The following is a 15,546-nucleotide window of genomic DNA, read 5'->3' as shown; positions in this document are numbered from 1 at the left end:
ATGCTAGAGTCCATTATAAAAGATGTAATAGCAGAGCACTTGGAAAATAGTGACAGGATCGGACAAAGTCAACATGGATTTACAAAAGGTAAATTGTGCTTGACTAATCTAGTGGAATTTTTTGAGGATGTAACTTGTAGAATAGATAAGGGAGAACCAGTGGATGTGGTGTATTTGGACTTTCAGAAGGCTTTCGATAAGGTCCCGCATAAGAGATTAGCATGTAAAGTTAAAGCACATGGGATTGGGGGTAAGGTATTGACTTGGATAGAGAACTGGTTGGCAGACAGGAAGCAAAGAGTTGGAATAAACGGGTCTTTCTCCGAGAGGCAGGCAGTGACTAGTGGGGTACCGCAGGGATCGGTGCTAGGACCCCAGCTATTCATCACAATATATATTAATGATCTAGACGAGGGAACTAGATGTAATATCTCCAGGTTTGCAGATGACACAAAGCTGGGTGGGCGTGTGTGCTGTGAGGCGGATGCCGAGAAACTCCAGTATGATTTGGACAGGTTGGGTGATTGGGCAGATTCATGGCAGATGTAGTATAATGTGGATAAATGCGAGGTTATCCACTTTGGAGGCAAAAACAGGAAGGCAGATTATTATCTGAACGGCAATAGATTGGGAGAAGGGGAAGTGCAACGAGACCTGGGTGTCCTTGTGCACCAGTCGCTGAAGGTAAGCATGCAGGTGCAGCAGGCGGTTAAGAAGGCAAATGGTATGTTGTCCTTCGTAGTGAGAGGGTTCGTGTACAGGAACAAGGATGTCTTGCTGCAGTTGTACAGGGCCTTGGTGAGACCACACCTTGAGTATTGTGTGCAGTTTTGGTTGCCTTATCTGAGGAAGGATGTTCTTGCCATGGAGGGAGTGCAGCGAAGATTCACCAGACTGATACCTGGGATGGCAGGAATGACGTATGAGGAGAGACTGGGTCGATTGGGCTTATACTCACTGGAGTTTAGAAGAATGAGAGGGGATCTCATTGAAACTTATAAAATTCTAACAGGACTAGACAGACTAGATGCAGGAAGGATGTTCCCGATGGCGGGGAGTCCAGTACCAGGGATCACAGTCTAAGGATAAGGGGTAAGCAATTTAGGACAGAGATGAGGAGGAATTTCTTCACCCAGAGAGTGGTGAACCTGTGGAATTCTCTACCACAGAAGGCAGTTGAGGCCAATTCATTAAATATATTCAAGAAGGAGTTAGATATATTTCTTAAGGCTTAAGGGATCAAGGGATATGGAGAGAAGGCAGGGACAGGGTACTGAGTTTGGATGATCAGCCATGATCTCATTGAATGGCGGAGCAGGCTCGAGGGGCCGAATGGCCTACTCCTGCTCCTATCTTCTATGTTTCTATGTTTCAACTGCTGCATGCTAATTATCCACCACCAAGCCTCTGCCCAATCAGAGGCTTGATCCAAAAATTCACACTTGTGCGTGCTGTGTAAGCAGGTTACAAAATGATAGATACTGACAGAAAATGGATGAGTAATAATGAATATAAATAAGCAGATAACAGGAAATTAAATCATGCTGAGACAATAGCAATGATATATAATCCTCTGTCACAATGTTGTAAGACCTCTTGTATGTAAAAGTAGATAATTCCTTCAGAATCTTTGATTCAGATTTCAATTGTTCCCTTTTGTACACCTTTTCTTGCAGTTGCTATTTTTTTTCTTTCATTATTATTCCCTGTGTAAATGTAAATAATAATGGAATTTCACATACTGCCCTTGTGGTCATGGTGAGCCGCCTTCTTGAACCACTGCAGTCCGTGTGGTTAAGGTACTCTCACAGTGCTGTTCGGGAGGGAGTTCCAGGATTTTGACCTAGCGACGATGAAGGATCGGTGATATATTTCCAAGTCAGAATGGTGTGTGACTTGGAGGGGATATTAGAGGTGGTGGCATTCCCATGCATCTACTGCTCTTGTCCTCTTGCTACCTAGGTGGCAGAGGTCGCGGGTTTGGGAAGTGCTGTCAAAGAAGCCTTGGCGAGTTGCTGCAGTGCATCTTGTAGATGGTACACACTGCAGCCACAGTGTGCCGGTGGTGGAGGGAGTGCATGTATAAGGTGGTGAATCGAATTTGCTGAAGACTGGCTTCTGTGATGATGGGGGCTGCTGGAGGAGGCCGAGATGAATAATCCACTCGGCACTTCTGGCTTGCCTTGTCTTTTGCACTCACGTGCTGGGCTCCACCATCATTGAGGATGGGGATGTTCAGGAAGGCTCTCCTTCTCATTAGTTGTTTAATTGTTCACCACTATTCACAACTGGATGTGGCAGGACTGCAGAGTTTTGATCTGTTCCATTGGTGTGTCAGATTGCTTAGCTCTGTCTATAGCATGCTGCTTCCGCTGTTTAGCATGCATGTAGTCCTGTGTTGTAGCTTCACCAGGTTGGCATTTCATTTTTAGGTATCACAGAATCACAGAAACCCTACAGTGCAGATAGAGGCCATTTCGGCCCATCGAGCCTGCACCGACACATATCCCACCCGATCCCCGTAACCCCTACACCAACACATATCCCACTCTATCCCCGTAACCCCACATATTTAATCCCCCTAACACTAAGGGTCAATTTATCACAGCCAATCAACCTAACCCGCACATCTTTGGACCAGGTATGCCTGGTGCTGCTCCTGGCATGCTCTTCTACACTTTTCATTGAACCAGGGTTGGTCCCCTGGCTTGATGATAATGGTAGAGTGAGGGATATGCTGGCCCATGAGGTTACAGATTGTGGTATAACATTACAAATATGTCGACTCATAATAAGGATCTCAGACAGCTGAGCAGGTGGTCTGAATTTTGGAGATAAACAAGCTGATGAGATCCTCAAACCTGGGACTAGTTATTTGATGGTGCCATGCTCATTTTTCAGATGCTAAATGGGCGATTTATATTCCAAGATGGTAGGCACGCGCTTATTACCAAACTAGAAGTGCACTGCACACCAAATTGGTACAGGCAAAAAAAAGGCGGCGAGAACCCGCACCTGAAACAGGTGTTAGTTCCTTTGAATGTAAAAATATAGAGCCCAACGCCAGTTTGACGTCCCTTGAGCAAAGTTGAGTTGCCCTGAACGCGCCAGACCAGCTGTGTTTAGGAAAATCAGGTTGACATACGACCTAAACAGCAGTCCTTAAAGGGTGCCAGCAAAAAAGGCTGTTAAAAAATACTTACCTGAATGTAGCGCAGGAGTACTCCTCCCAAGATGCAAAGCACTGCACCAGGCCACCCAATGAACAAAGCAGTTCCTAATTCATATCTGTAGAGGCAAAATATACATGTCAAGTATTTTCTTAAAGAAATTGTTTAAATTATCTATAATCTACATAGTGGTCTTTATGAAAGGATTGTTCTTTCACAAAGGACTCCCAGGCACTAAAAAACTATTAGAGCAATGTAGAAATAAAGCACAAGTGACTGTCTTACTTTCCTTGGCACTGAGGCAGCCTCTGTGACTGTGGCCATGCTGCTTTATCCCTCCTTGACCTCGCTGATATGTTTGATATGATAGACCATGTCATCCTCCTTCATCGCATCTCCTTTGTTATCCAGCTCTGTGCAACTGCCCTTGGCAAATGCCGATAGGAGCAACAGCTGGTACTGAGATATGAGTGGAGATGTGCTATGAATCTCTGATTCCTTCTCTTCCACCTCTTCTTCTTCCAAGAAGCAAAGATAGAAGCAATCCTGAATGGGAAATCTATTGTGTTCTGTTTAAAGAGGAATATGGAAAGATAGGCCCACAGCAAATGGTAGGAAGCCAGATAGTAAATTTGTTAAAAGAAGCAAATAAAATACAAAAATAAATCGAAAATCAGGGAAATAAGGATTCTGCTTAGTTTTCAAATTTCTGTGTTTGGCTCTTTAAATGTACTTTTCCCCAATGCCTAACAACCCTGAATGCACTTTGTATTTGGGTGCAGAGCATAAATGAGGTGGTAATGACAGGAATGGAGCCAATGATGTCATGCAGCCTCATTTTTTTTTTAATTCATTGATGGGATGTGGGCGTCGCTGGCTGGCTAGGCCTGCATTTAGTGCCCATTCCTAATTGCCCTTGAGAAGATGGTGGTGAGCCGCCTTCTTGAACCGCTGCAGTCCATATGGTGTAGGTACACCCACAATGCTGTTAGGAAGGGAGTTCCAGGATTTTGGCCCAGCGACAGTGAAGGAATGGCGATACAGGTCCAAGTCAGGATGGTGTGTGGCTTGGAGGGGAACTTGTAGGTGGTGATGTTCCCATGCATCTGCTGCCCTTGTCCTTCTAAGTGGTAGAGGTCGCGGGTTTGGAAGGTGCTGTTGAAGGAGCTTTGGCGAGTTGCTGCAGTGCATCTTGTAGATGGTACACACTGCAGCCACAGTGCGCTGGTGGTGGAGGGAGTGAATGTTGAAGGTGGTGGATGGAGTGCCAATCAAGCGGGCTGCTTTATCCTGAATGGTGTCGAGCTTCTTGAGTGTTGTTGGAGCTGCACTCATCCAGGCAAGTGGAGAGTATTCCATCACACTCCTGACTTGTGCCTTGTAGATGGTGGAAAGGCTTTGGGGAGTCAGGAGGTGAGACACTCGCCGCAGAATTCCCAGCCTCTGGCCTGCTCTTGTAGCCACAGTATTTATATGGCTGGTCCAGTTCAGTTTCTGATCAGGGTGGGCACTTCTGCAGTTGGCTGGAAATGACAGCTACAAACTAGGTGAGGGCTAGAGTAGCGTTTCCTGCCCAGTTACAAATGCAGCCCAGTTATCGGACAGTAAAAAGAATAAAATCCAAGCTCTAGTCTCTCAGTAGGATAGTAATGTTTCTAGTTGAATTACCTATGTGGACACTGCCTTCATTTACCAAGTAATCTACTTTATTTTCCTAATGTTATTCAGTTAATGGCCACATAAATCTGGAGGCCACAATCTTGGTGGTTATTCTGGGATCATGTCCACTGGTGCATAACGCAGGTGGGTGCAAGCCCCACTATGTGTGAACCTGCCCCAGGTTGATGTAACCATGTACAGTACCCACCTACCATGGGGGCGGGTACCTATGCTTCCCTTAGCCCACTGAGTTGAGAGCTGATTTGAACAATTTGGTGGATCCAGACTGCTTCCCTGGCCTTGATGGCAGTGGTTGGGTTCACAACTGCCCGTGTGAAGGTAACTATGTCTCACTTACCAGCCTTCATAGATAGCTTCCGGTCATTTGCCATTTTAATTCTCCATCCTACTCCCACTCTGACCTCTCTTTCCTCGGCCTCATACACTGTTCCAATGAAGCACAACGGAAGCTCAAGGAAGAGCACCTCATGTTTTGATTAAGCATTTTACAACCTTCCAGACTCAACATTGAGTTCAACAATTTTAGAATACATAGATACATAGAGATAGGAACAGGAGTAGGCCATTCGGCCCTTCGAGCCTGCTCCGCCATTCAATGAGATCATGGCTGATCTTCGTCTGAGATCATAGCTGATCTTACCAGTTCAGTACCCCGTCCCCGCCTTTTCTCCGTAACCCTTAATCCCCTTAGCCTTCAGAAATATATCCAATTCTCTCTTGAAAATATTTATTGAATTAACCTTCACAGCCCTCTGTGGCAGGGAATTCCACAGGCTCACCACTCTTTGAGTGAAGAAATTCTTCCTCATCTCTGTTTTAAATGATTTGCCCGCTATTTTTAGACTGTGGCCCCTGGTTCTGTGCTCCCCGGCCATTGGAAACATTCTCTCTGAATTCAGCCTGTCCAGGCCTGCCATAATTTTATATGTTTCGATGAGATCCCCTCTCAATCTTCTAAACTCCAGTGAGTACAAGCCCAAACTATTTAATCTCTCTTCGTAGGTCATTCCCGCCATTCCAGGTATCAGCCTGGTGAATCGCCGTTGCACTCTTTCCATGGCAAGAACATCCTTCCGCAGATGGGGCGACCAAAACTGTACACAATACTCCAGATGCGGTCTCACCAGCACCTTGTACAGCTGTAGTAAGGTATCCCTATTCCTATACTCGAACCCCCTTGATATGAAGGCCAACATACCATTTGCCTTCTTAATCGCCTGTTGCACCTGCATGCTCTCCTTCAGTGACTGGTGCACAAGAACACCCAGGTCCCTCTGCACTTCCCCATCTCCCAATCTATTGCCATTTAGATAATAATCTACCCTCCTGTTTTTACCCCCAAAGTGGATAACCTCGCATTTATCCACATTATAGTGCATCTGCCACGTATCCGCCCATTCCCCCAACCTGTCCAAATCGCACTGTAGCCTCCTGACATCCTCATCAGAGCCCACCCCTCCTCCTAGTTTAGTGTCGTCAGCGAATTTGGAAATATTGCATCCAATTCCCTGATCCAGATCATTTATATATATTGTGAACAGCTGGGGTCCCAGGACAGTTCCTTGCGGCACCCCGCTGGTCACTGCCTGCCACTCCGAAAACGAGCCGTTTATTCCAACTCTCTGTTTTCTATCTGCCAGCCAGTTCTCTATCCACGTTAATACTTTGCCCCCAATCCCATGAGCCTTAATTTTGCATGATAATCTTTTGTGTGGAACCTTATCGAAGGCTTTCTGGAAGTCAAGGTACACCACATCTATATATGCGGAATATAACCACCGCTCCCATTTTTTCAGACAGCAGGTGCTGGTAATAGTTCTGCTGTTGCCATTTACAGCTCCTCTAGACCCATCTTTAATTTCCTTACTTGTCCATTACCTCCCACTTTTGCCTTGTACCATCATCCCTTGTGTCATTTAATCACTCCTGTCTTCCACCCTATCACAGACCTTCTCTTTTGTTCTTTCATGCCTTCCCCCTTTCCCTGCCTTTGTACTTGTTTAAAAAATGTTTACATCTGTAACCTTTTCCAGTTCTGATGAAAGAACATTGGCCTGAAACGTTAACTCTGTTTGTCTCTCCACAGATGCTACCTGACCTGCTGGGTACTTCCAGCATTTTCTCTAGATATTCCGGGTCCTGATTAAGCTATTGGATCAGGAACCCCTGCATAGGTTCAATCCTTTACCATGCAAATCAAAAACTCCCAGAAATAATGGAAACCCGACAAAAATGGGTCTTTGCCATTTTCCAGGGGGTTCCATCAATCCCTCAAGGAATTTTGGCCCAATGTTTATTACCTCATTCCTACTTATAAAAAATATTTCGCATTTTTACTCTCACTGTGTTTCTGTTCTTTCTGTTCCCACAGTAGTATCAGAGCACAACTTTTACAATAAAGCTTTGTCATTTTTTACAACTAAGGAGATAAAAATCTTTGTCTGCGCCACTGAGCTGAAGTCAAAACCAGATATCAAGAAATCACGTAAAAAGGTTTAGCCAGTCAATAATAATAGGTACTGACATTGAAATTAAATACTTACTTTGGCATTAAGGGGTCATAATGCTCTACGATAATTTGATGTGCGTACCATGAGCAAGCAACCAATGGTAACAACCCTATGAAGTAAAGAAATAATGTTAATAATTGTATATTTAAAAAAAGGAAAGTAAAACTTACAAACATGCATAAAAGACCAGTTGGTCCATCGAGTCTGTCCCATTCAGTCTCATTGGAACTAGGGAACAAATCCCCAATGCTCTGCACTCACTGGCAGCCATGTAATCTGGCGTGGTTAAAAAAAAAGATTTTTAAAATCCTGGTCCAATTCTGGGATAAAAGAATTCCGGGAAATTCCTCTCCAATCCCAAAAGGCAATCAAAAATGAGTTCCAGGACAATACGATTACGATGAGGTACATTACCCAACATCCCACCTACCTTTTGTACTCCGTGATATCAGCCTCCACCACAAACTTGTCCAGCTCTCTTTTAAATGTTTACAGCAAATCTGCACCCGCTTACTTCAAAGTTCAATGGCTTTCTGGGAAAATAAAAAACCTCCTAAAATGTATCCTAGTTCTATACTTACATAACTATATGCGTGTCCCCTCACTCTGCCTAATTTATCTAATTCAAATAATCTGTCTACATGTACTCAGTCCAGTCCCTTCATCAGTTTGAATGCTTCAATCAAGTCTCTCTGAAGTCTATGCTTTCACAGAGTCTATGCAAAAATTGGTTAGCAAAAATGAAAGTGCATGGAATTGGAGGCAACCTATCGACATAGGTAGGGAATTGGTTAGGAGGTGGAGACAGAGAATAGGGATATTAGGTATGTACAGGTAGACTATCCTTTATCCGAAAACCTCGGGACCAGCCGTGTTTCGGTTTTCGGAAAATTTCGGATTTCGGAAGGTATTTTATAAGACTGGGAAATTTGTCGGGGGTGGGTTGACGGGGGGGTCGGCGGGGGGTCGGGGGTGGGGGTCGTCGGGGTCGGCGGTGGGGGTCGGCGGGGGGGTCGGCGGGAGTCGGGGTCGGCGGGGGGTCGGCGGGGGTCGGGGTCGGCGGGGGGGTCGGCAGGGGTCTGCGGGGGTCGTCGGCGGGGGTCGGGGTCGTGCGCACGACTTACGCTGACCCTCTGCTCAGCGTAAGTCGTGCGCCACTCTGGTCATGTCGTGCGCACGACTTACGCTGAACGAAAAAACCTTCGGTTTTTAGAGGGTTTCGGTTTTCGGAAGTTCGGATAAAAGGTAGTCTACCTGTACTCCAATTGGCAGGATGTGTCTAGTGGTGTCCCCCAGGGATCTGTACTGAGGCCACAGCTTTCCGCTATATTTATAAATGACTTAGATGAAGGAATAGAGAGACATATATCCAAGTTTGCAAATGACACTATGTTAGGTGGCACAGTAAGTTATGTAGATGGAGGAGAAAGTTGCAAAGGGAAATTGATAGATTAAGTGAGTGGGCAAAACTGTGGCAGATGGAGTTCAACATGGGAAAGTGCGACATCATCCACTTTGGACCAAAGAAAGATAGATCAGAGTATTTTCTACACTCTGAGAAGCTAGGAACTGTGGATGAGCAGAGAGATTTAGGGGTCCATGTACAGATCACTAAAAGCTAGTGGACGGGTACAAAAAATAATTTAAAAGGCTAATGGAATATTAGACTTCATCTCAAGGGGGATGGAATACAAAGGGGTGGAAGTTATGCTACAGTTATATAATGCTCTGGTCAGACTATCTGGAGTACTGCGATCAGTTAGGAAGGATATATTGGCTTTGGAGTGGGTGCAGTGTATTCACCAGAATGATACCAGGCTAAAAGGGTTAAATTATGAGGACAGATTGCGTAGACTAGGTTTATATTCCCTTGAGTAGAGACGATTAAGGGGCGAGCTAATTGAGGTGTTTAAGATGATTAAAGGAGTTGATAGGGTAGATAGAGAGAAACTATTTGCTCTGGTGGTGGAGTCCTGAACAAGGGGGACAGAACCTCAAAACTAGAGCTAGGCCTGACATCAGGGGTGGTGTCAGGAAGCACTTCTTCACACAAAGGAAAGTGGAAATCTGGAACTCTCTTCCCCCAAAAAGCTGCTGAGGCTAGGCCAATTGAAAATTTCAAAACAGATTGATAGATCTTTGTTAGGTAAGGACATTAAGGGATAAGGAAACAAGGCAGCTAAATGGATCGGAGATGCAGATCAACCATGATCTAATTGAATGGCAGAACAGGCTCAAGGGGCTGAGTGGCCTATTCCTGTTCCTATGTTCCTAGATTAAAAAGACCAGCTCCATGAGCCTATTGATTTAACTTATGTTCTTTAAACTAGTTATTAATCAAGTGACCTTCCTCTGAACATTTTCCAAGGCTTCTATAGCACTCACATGGAATTTAAATGATTATTTGGAATGCTGCATGTTTAACCTTTAAGTCAAAATCAGATGAAACCAAGTCTTACATGTTTAGGAAGGGAATACTTTATCATGAATGACCCTTACCGGCAAGTATGTATATGACTCCAGCACAAAGAGCAACTTTCGCTTTACTCCTTTCTGAGCCTCCAATGTTGGTACAGGTAGACTACCCTTTATCCGGACTTCCGAAAACCGAAACCCTCTAAAAACCGAAGGTTTTTTCGGTCAGCGTAAGCCGTGCGCATGACATGACCAGAGTGGCGCACGACTTACAGGCCTAGCCGGATAAGGGATAGTGTAGCATTTTTCCGCACTTCTGAAAACCAAAATCGCTCAGCATAAGTGTACCAGCCTTTATCCGCACATCCGAAACCAGAAAACCTCTGAAAGCCGAAAGTGGAGCAAAGCATGACTTCTGAAAACCGAAATGCGCACGACCACGACCCCCGCCGACCCCCACCCCCGACCCCCCGGCCGAACCCGACCCCCACCGACCCCCGACCCCCGACCCCCCCGCCGTACCCCACCCCCGCCGACCCCCACCCCATTTCGGATAAGAGATAGTGTACCAGCCTTTATCCGCACATCCGAAACCAGAAAACCTCTGAAAGCCGAAAGTGGAGCAAAGCATGACCCGACGCTGCCGATGCTTGACCCACGCAGGTGTTATGCTGCTCTGTGTGATATTTGCTGCTCTCTTAGATATTTGCTGCTCTCTTAGATATTTGCTGCTCTCTTAGATATTTGCTGCTCTCTTAGATATTTGCTGCTCTCTTAGATATTTGCTGCTCTCTTAGATATTTGCAGCTCTGTTAGATATTTGCTGGCTTTTAACAATTTGTGAAAATGCTAAAAAGAGCTGCAGATACCCCAATGGGTAACAGTGAGAAGCAGAGAAGGAAGCATCGCTCATTATCAATATCGCAGAAAGTGGAGTTATTGCAGAAGCTTGATCGTGGTGTGTCTGTGCGACATCTTACTGAAGAATATGGTGTGGGAAGTACCACCGTATATGACTTAAAGAAACAGAAAGACAAGTTGTTGAAATTTTACACTGACAGTGATGACCATAAACTAATGAAAATTAGGAAAACATTGCATAGGGCAAAAAATGAAGATCTTGACCGTGTGCTGATTGAGTGGATTCGACAACGCAGAGGTGAACGTGTGCCACTGACTGGTTTGATGGTCATGAAGCAAGCTAGAATATACCATGAAGAACTGAACATTGAAGTTGAGTGTGAATATTCAGAAGGTTGGCTGCATAAATTTAAGAAGCGTCATGGTATAAAATATCTGAAAATCTGTGGTGAAAAAGCTTCTGCTGATCATGAAGCAGTTGAAAATTACATAGATGAGTTTGCAAAAATAATATCGGATGAAAACCTCGGTCCTGAACAAATTTACAATGCTGATGAAACAGCTCTGTTCTGGCGCTACGTTCCTAGAAAAACATTAGCAACGGCTGATGAGAGTGCACCAGCAGGTTTTAAGGATGCTAAGGACAGGTTGACTGTTCTTGGGTGTGCCAATGCTGCAGGCACACACAAGTTAAAGTTGGTAGTGATTGGAAAAAGCCAACATCCGAGATGTTTGAAAGGTGTATGCAATTTACCTGTGCATTATTATGCGAGCAGGAAAGCATGGGTAGCCAGAGGAATATTTTCTCACTGGTTCAATAACCACTTCGTACCAGCGACACGAGCTCATTGCAGGCAAGTTGGACTGGAAGAAAACTGCAAAATTTTATTGTTCCTGGACAACTGCTCCGCACATCCCCCTCCTGAACTTCTTGTGAAAAGTTATGTTTTCGGCATTAACTTTCCCCCTAATGTGACATCTTTAATACAGCCTTGTGACCAAGGAATTTTACGCTCCATGAAGAGCAAGTATAAAGACGTTTTTTTTAACTCTATGCTTGATGCAATCAACAGAGGCAAAGGAACCCAAAGCTTCCTGAAAGAATTCAATGTTTGGAACGATGTTGACAAACCAACATTAACAAATGCTTGGCACAGACTGGCCTTCAACGATGTTTCATGAAGATGGACCTGCAGATGACGAGTTTGAAGGATTTCCTGTCAGTCAGGAGAAGATGATGATATCAAACCTCCTCACTTACGCCAAAGGTTTATCATCCGAAAGTGTAAATACGTTAGAGGAAGCTGACATCGAAGAAGTGCTGAACATTGACAATGATGCACCTGTTGTGAATTCATTGAGTGATGGGGAAATTGCTGAAATGGTGTTAAATAAAGACAAGCATGAGGACAGTGGTGATGATGATGATGACATTGTGAACACAGGTGAAAAAATCCCCATAGACGATATGGTGACAATGTGTGATCAGTTAATTGCTGGCCTTGAAAAACGTGCATTTATCAGTGAGCAAGAGATTATGCAAGTTTACTCAATTAAAGAGAGACTGCTTAGACAGAAACCAATGTTAATGAGACAGATGACACTGGAAGAAGTCTTTAAAAAGGCCGTCTGTCGTAGTCATGCTTCATCACTTGAGAATCCTGTTCCTGGCCCATCTTCAGATGTCCAACTCCAACCTGATGACAATGATGACAACACTGATGTACCATCTTCTCCAAGATCCTCAAGCCAGATGTAATGTACCTTTATTGCATGTTTATGTACAGGTATTTAGCTTAGTTTGTACCTGTACATGTTTGAAGTTTTACTGAATGTTTTCCTTACAAATAAACTGTACTACAGTATTTATCCCTGTAACTACAGTATTTATAGTCATTATTTATCCCACCCTTTCGGATAAGGGATAGTGTATCCTTTATCCGCACTCCCGAAAACCGAATTACCTCTGAAAACCGAAGTGTTTTCGCGCACCTTCCGAAATCCGAAATTTTCCTAAAACCGAAACACGGCTGGTCCCGAGGTTTTCGGATAAAGGATAGTCTACCTGTACGTGCCATCCCCATCAGTGAAAATATGGAACCAAAAAATCCCAGACAGATAGAAGCAATCATGAGGGCTCTGGAGACCTGGATATAAGCTAAATTTCAAGAGTATCAAACAATATATAAGAATTTCTTTTAAAGATTTACTTGTAAAATTCAGCTCCTTATTAACATTATAGTAAAACATCCCCTTCCCCCAATACATAATATCATCTGAGTTTAACAATTCACTTGCTATATGGCGTAAGTCCTGATAATATATATAAAGGAGAAGGAACATCATTACAAACTTTAACCTATTTGAAGACTAAAGGCCATTTCATAAACCATAGGAGCAAAGAGTCAAAATTCTGGCATTGGATCACAGTATCCTATTTTTCTTAAGGATTATTTTCCCTTCCAACAAAGAGAAATGCTTGGCCTCCATTGGCCTCACATATCAACGCAACCGAGATTGACAACTGAGCAGAATAGGTGCTTAGGGCTGAAAAGCACCACACCCTGGCACCAGAGGTTGATGATCCAGCACCATATTCCTGCATATTACCTTGAAATTATAGGTGTAATGTGTGATACCATGCTCACAACAGAAAAGCTGCACTTGCAGGGATCTCAGTTTGGAGATGGGGCTACAACATGTTAGGTCTCAGTCTCTAACCCACGGGCCACTACAATTTAATTTAAATGGATGGAAATCTGGTGGGCTGCAAGTGATCCTTCCCATCCAATTTTCCCCTTTGTGCTCCATCCATATGATGCTTTAAACTCAAGGGCTTAAGAGGAAATTTTTTGTAATACTATTATAGTTAATTTAATTGTGTAATATATCACAGTGGACAAAGAGGACATTTTTCTTTGTCAGGTGCAAATCAGTTCCAATTTGATTTGCACTGCTTTAAAACCCACCTGAACCTCAAGTGCTCATAGCATAATTATTCACAACTCCAGATGCAAACCCAGCTGGATCTAGGGATGACACTACAGAGTAATTTTGAACTTCACAGCCTCGGCAATAACCTGGTGGAGAAGTTTACCTGCTCATTGTAGAACCCAATGGAACAAAAATTTGGCAATCACTATATGGGACACTCATGTGACAGATTACTAGAGAGCACTACAAGATTTGTCCAAGCACTAGAAGCAAGCCTCCAGGATTCCTAGTGTGTGCTCAATGATAACCCTTGTTGCAGAATGGGCCGAATATATTTTCCTTGGTCCAACTGTACACAATTGCCTCAGAAAGTCATAAGCATGGTTACAGGAAAGTAATTTTTATCCATCCTGTGATTTATCTTTTCTGTATAAACAGATCTGGCACTGAAAACTATCTTAAAATGAATGTGTCATGGCAGTTGTCAGGATAATGGCCTAGAAATTCAGTTGTTTGCGCAGCCGCTAGCGCCTTAGGAGGAGGAAATGTGGGGCGCTAGGCGGCTAGCGGCCGGGCGCAGCGCGATCTGCGCCTCTCCCCAACTTCAGTAAAGATTTAGCGGCGGCGCAAAGCCTTTGCGCGCGCTCAGCTGCGCGTGCAGATCCTGACGTCATTTCATCGTGCAACGCCCTTTGTTCGCCCCAAACCAGAAATTCAGTGGTGCCGGCCTATTGTGCGCCTGGCGCCCCTAGCGACTGGTAGAGGGGAACGGTTCTCAGTCGCTGCGGGGCGCGGGGGGCGCAAATTAAAGGGCACTCCTCCTGCAGTAGAAAAGGCAGCCATTTTGCAACACTCCTTCCTTGTGAGAGACAGATCTTTGCAGAGAGACAAAGGTAGAGACCTTTCTGGTTTGGCTCAACACTCGCACAGGTACTTGTGGCTTCAGGCCACAGCTTTCCACTTGTCTTTAACTTCAGAGCCATATCATTGATTGGAAACATATAATGGGGACTGCAATGGGTGCAAACGTTGGCCTTCTCCATTGCATTCAAAGGGCTCACAGACGCCGTGAGAGAGTGGCAGTCATGGCCAGACGGAGAGGGGGCAACAGGCATCAGCAAAGGAGGCCTTACCCACCCAGGGTATACCACCAGCAGTTCTCATATCTGAACATGTCTGACAAGCAGTGTGTTCGGAGGCTGCGATTCCGAAGGGCAGTGGTCACTGAGATCTGCCACCTGCTTCGCGGAGATCTGCAGCCATATCTGAGGAGCAGGATGTCCCTGTCGGTGGCAGTGAAGGTGACGGTGTCTCTCAACTTCTATGCCACCGGCTCCTTCCAATCCGCTACTGGGGACATTGCCAACATCTCCCAGTTTGCCGTGCATTGCTGCATCCGCCAGGTGACCAATGCCCTTTTCAGAAGGAGACGTCAGTTCATCTCCTTCTCCATGGCCCTTGTCAAGCAGCAACAGCGTGCAATGGGCTTTGCAGCATTAGCGGGCTTCCCCATGGTGCAGGGCGCCATTGACTGCATGCATGTGGCTTTGCGGGCACCTCTGGAGAATGCCGAGGATTACCGCAACCGGAAGGGCTACCATTCGCTCAACGTGCAGTTGGTGTGTGACCACAGGCAGCTCATCCTAGCTGTCAATGCCCGCTTTCCAGGCAGCAGCCACGATGCCTTCATCCTGCGCCAGACTTCTGTGGCAGACATGTTCCAGGCCCAGCCTCACCCACGAGGATGGCTTCTCGGGGACAAAGGCTATCCTTTGTGCACCTGGCTGATGACCCCGCTCCGTGCGCCCAGCACCCCTGCTGAAGAGCGATACAATGACAGCCATCAAGCAACCAGGAACATCATTGAGCAAACAATCGGTGTCCTGAAGCAACGGTTCCGCTGTCTGGATCATTCCGGAGGAGCCATACAGTATTCGCCTGAGCGAGTCTCCCATTTCGTGGTCGTGTGCTGCACG

General features: G+C 45.2%; 1 pseudogene across 1 annotated transcript in view; it reads right to left on the bottom strand.

Annotated features, from left to right (window-relative positions):
• The window catches only part of LOC147111524 (claudin-10-like), a 142,903-nt pseudogene that overhangs the window by 79,412 nt on the left and 47,945 nt on the right, over nucleotides 1–15,546 (bottom strand). The window contains exons 2-5 of the transcript XR_015079828.1: nucleotides 12,708–12,794; nucleotides 9,860–9,946; nucleotides 7,394–7,469; nucleotides 3,225–3,288 (exon numbers count right to left, since the gene is read on the bottom strand). The product of XR_015079828.1 is annotated as a claudin-10-like (transcript). The remainder of the gene's footprint in view (nucleotides 1–3,224; nucleotides 3,289–7,393; nucleotides 7,470–9,859; nucleotides 9,947–12,707; nucleotides 12,795–15,546) is intronic.

The sequence above is a fragment of the Somniosus microcephalus genome, chromosome 10 (assembly GCF_052327205.1).
Source record: "Somniosus microcephalus isolate GS21.2 chromosome 10, FLI_Smic_1.0, whole genome shotgun sequence".
Lineage (NCBI taxonomy): Eukaryota > Metazoa > Chordata > Chondrichthyes > Squaliformes > Somniosidae > Somniosus > Somniosus microcephalus.
The sequence above is the reverse complement of the archived record's forward strand: the minus strand, read 5'-3'. Positions and strand labels throughout refer to the sequence as shown.